Source organism: Papaver somniferum, chromosome 8, assembly GCF_003573695.1.
Source record: "Papaver somniferum cultivar HN1 chromosome 8, ASM357369v1, whole genome shotgun sequence".
NCBI lineage: Eukaryota > Viridiplantae > Streptophyta > Magnoliopsida > Ranunculales > Papaveraceae > Papaver > Papaver somniferum.
Window position 1 is genome coordinate 78,703,876 of NC_039365.1, and position 4,299 is coordinate 78,708,174.

Here is a 4,299-nt window from a genome sequence, read left to right on the forward strand (position 1 = left end):
GTGGAATCTCGAAACCTAGATTTTCACCCTATTTGAATACAAAATCATCATATCAATCTTTTGGTCTATTTTAGCTATTTGTGTCTAGTTTTTTTTCTTTTTTCTTTTAGTATTTTCTTAAACCAAATCCCTTTCTTACCACACTTTAAAACTACATCAGGGCCACCTAGTGAGTTATGATTTTATTTTCTAGATTAGATTTGCTCGAGGACAAAAAAACCGATGTGGTTTTAATTGTGGTAGTAAGGATTCGATACTCGGACTTGCTTAAAGAATTGGTTCTAGACTAATTAAAATAACTCCGAGCGAATTACATATGTTACTCCAGGTTACATAAACGTTTGGGATCAACAACTTGGGCGTTTACTCGATTTCGTGTCGGTCGATCAACCTTTGGTGAAGGAGCCTCCTTCTGCTGATATGATCGCTACTCGACCAAGACTGAAGCATTTACCTGGTGGTGATAAACGGAAAACATCTCTAGGATGTTCACAAGTAAGTATTCTTTGTTTAATTTTCATAAGATTATGATAATTGTGTTTTGATTATTGCATCAAAATTTTCCACAGGACGGTCGCAACGTAAGACCTCGTATCGATGTAGACCTCTCAGAAACTGAAGTAACTATTCATGGTGGAGAAGGCAGGAATAAGAATCATAAGATGTTACCTAACACCATAAAGTCCCCAGTGATTTCTTTGGTGAGTTATCGATATTTCTTTCACCATAACTTCTTCTCATCCATGTAATTAGGATCGCAAAACCAATGTTTGTTACTTTGTTACAGAATTTTACTCCATCAAGTATTGACGGTCTTCAATTCTCTGCTGCTGGGCAAACAGTTTCTTGCTTGAGTGAAGAAGAGGTCGTAAGTATTTCTTTGTATATTCAATTATGATGCTTTGTAGACAAAATGTTAATTATTGAAAATATGTCCAGGAGGATGTCGTCATGGAGGTGGAGAGTACTGGTGGTGTTCGCTCATCCGCAGAAAATGGCAATAAAGAAAATTCCCAAAGCTCAAAACCGAATGAAAACAATGGTGCTCTTGATGTTGATATGGGCAATCCAGGGTCCTTGAACACTCCGGAAACCACCCAAGTAAGTACTTATCTTGAATTTTATCCATAGAAGCATAAAATTGTTGATTTACGAATAAATGAACGAGAATCCATGCGCATATACGAAAAACTTTGCCGATATACGTCACCAGAAAATTCAGAACTCAGTCTTTTAGCAAAAACGCCATAAAACCTTCGTCTGAAGTCGGATTTTCAAGGTCTGCATATGTATCTTCAAGCCCGGAAAATTTCCAAGCTTTAGTGAAGAAGATTTTTAAGTTTTGAGCATTTTTAGGACCTGAAAAATGCGAACCAGTAAACTTCCATGAGACTTTCAGAACTTTTTCAGCCTGTATGTTGTCCAATATTTTGACCACATTTCCTTGGTCGTTCATTGGATTGTTATGAAATTTTGATATGTTGTAGAGAACTTCTATACGAATAGAATGGTATATAAATCATCCTTATATTCCTTGTAGATTGCTCCCAGTTCGTTGTCTTGTGCATGGAAGCGTAAAATCTCTTCGGATGAGCTTGCCGCAAAACGTGTTTCATGACTTTCACGCTATTTTTTCGTGTCTTGATTGAATAATGATGAATTTTGATGATGTTGGACTACTTTTATGTTGTAGTTTATGATCCCATTTGGTTTCCAAGTGCAGGAGTTACTTTTGATCCCCCATTTGATGCGTCACTCCCATATCATGAACTAGTTGGTGGATTCAGCATTCCTATTGGATATGCAGGCTTGTACGAGAAGATATGGAGGAAGTTTGGTCACATTATCGTTATTAGAGATCCTGGACGTGCTTATGCTTTATCAATGCAAGTAAGTGTCATCTTGCGTGTTGTAAGTGATATATGCGCTAGGGCCAGAAATACTGTGACTCCAGATGCACTCTTTGATTGGGAGTTCAACTTGAAGAATTCTGAAAGACTTGGCTTCAACGTGAAGTGGCTTCGTAAGAAAATAAATGTTATCAAGGACTCGTGTGAGAATAACACACCCTTTCCCAATGATGCTGTGATGGAGAAGGAAGACAAGATTGCTAAGCTGACTGAGGCGCTGAACCTGGAGAAGGCGTCTTTGCAAATCTTGAAGGATGCAGAGGAGGGAAAGTCTTTCTTTGCTGACTTTATTTGATTTCCTTTTCATAATCTTCTGAACTTCTGAGAGATATGAGGTTTTATTTTGGTTTTGTTATTGATTGGTTTTGGATTGGTAGATGATTGAGGATTTTCTTTTGGATTTGATAGAGATTTTCTTTAAGTAAAATGAACTGAGTTTCGATAAATTGTTGAATTCAAATACTGAATGCAATTATTGCAAACGATTTGGATAAATTGAAATACAATGAAAGAAAATCTTATATGCCAAATCCCAGACATCATGAATGCTCAACCGCCTAGTACCTCAAATGCCCAATAATTTCAAGCGTCGAACGCCTTTGGATCACTGGCAGGGTCATGCCATCTGTGTTGATCAACCTGTAGTATCCTCCGTTTATGGACTTAGCAACCATGAATGGTCCTTCCCAAATAGAGTTTCTTGCAGAGTGAAGGTTGCGCTGAGTTGCTTTGAGAACTAGATCTCCTTCGCAAAATTTGTTAGGCTTGGTTGTCCGTGCCTTGAATATCTTCTGTTGATTCGGAATTCCTCGCCTGATGGGATTCCATGGCTGCGGCACATATGGACACTCGTGCAGAGGGTAGTATCCAGCGTACTGTCTGTCGTGCTTAGCCACGTCTTCAGCAATAAATCTTTTGATATAATGATAAATTTGAAGAGGCTCTGTACTTAGCAATTTGGTGTAATATTGTCGTGGTGAGACTATCCACTCATAGCACTTTGCGACAGCTGAGTTGTCAGTGGGAAGAAGTCCACGGACCAAGGAAACATGATTAATTATTGGTAGTATAGGTGCATGAAGGGGAATCAAACTTTCCTGAGTACATAACCTTTTGATGAAAGAGTGTGCACTTTCTCCAGGTTTCTGTCCTAATTCCACCAAGGCTTTAACTTCTTCCAGATGCTCGAATGACGGAGTATCTTCTATTTCTTCCGAGTCAGAGCTTTCTTCAATCGAAGGCATTAGAGTCACTTTTCCAGCATGAATCCAAGGTCGTCCAAGAATCATGTCATATCCTGGATTTTCCGGATTATATAAAACTTGGTCTCAGTGCAGACCGAGTTTTCTCTGACCTTGAGAGTGATGTGGCTGTATGCATCTCTGGGTGTCCCTTCGTGATCTCTGATTGACATGGGAGCATGTGTAGCTTCTTGTCGAGTAATGCCAGCGGTTCTGAGAGTTTTCAAAGGAATAATGTTGATGGTTGTGCCAACATCAACGAACACTCTTCTGAATTCATTTCCTTTGAGATGTACTGTGGTGAGCAGTCCCCAGTCATACATTTCTTTGTCCGTTACTGAAGGCTTAGAGAGCATCTCTTGTCTCACTAAACGTTTTCCTGACACGATGTGATTTAATGCAGCAAACTTGTCTTTCCTTTGATCCTTTGATAGGTACAACAATTCACAGGCATGTTCAATTAAGGATTGAACTGCTTCCTTGACAGGTGGTTCAGAGAGACTGAAAGTTCTGACTGGAAGGGGGTCTCTGTGTACTCCTTCAGTCCCCAAGTTAAGCTCTCCTGATTCAACCTTTTCCCTGAAATATGTGTTTCAAAACTCTGAAGTCACTTGTGGGATGATTGACGAACCTGTGGAAGCGGCAGTAACGAGGACTTTCCATATCCTCTTCAGTTGGTTCTTTCTTGACATATGGCAACTTGATTGCACCATCTTGAATCCAGACATCCAGGAGTTCGATCACCTCTTCAGTGGAAAATGGGAAGTCAGGTGCCTCTTGATCTGCATTCTGATCCGGAGCTTGTACATCCCGGGTTTGATTACCCTTTCTTGGCGCCTTTGGAGGAGCTGGAGATGGAGGCTTGGGATGGTTCGGCTTTCCGTTTGTTCCTTTACGCAACAGCATTTGTGGAAGGCTGGAGGTTTTACTGCTTGTTGATCATACTCATTTTACTTCGAGTCTCTCGCGGTTCCTCATATTTTATAGCCTTGGTCCTTTCTAGTAAAGCGGGTGCGGTAGTTGTCGACCTCTTAGCCGCTTCATGAAGTTCTGAAAAGGTCTGAAAGCGTAGATTTTCCAGCAGATCTCTGTAGACCGGGATCATTCCATTGATGCAAAAGTCCGCAAGTTGCTGCTCCGTAACATTT

At 40.2% G+C, this 4,299-nt stretch overlaps 1 long non-coding RNA gene across 1 annotated transcript; it reads left to right on the forward strand.

Moving 5' to 3' along the window:
• The first annotated feature begins 814 nt into the window (after positions 1-814).
• LOC113304206 lies at positions 815-1,778 on the forward strand. Its single transcript, XR_003338081.1, has 3 exons — positions 815-868; positions 940-1,101; positions 1,724-1,778. It is a non-coding gene; the product is annotated as an uncharacterized LOC113304206 (long non-coding RNA).
• Positions 1,779-4,299: the final 2,521 nt, after the last annotated feature.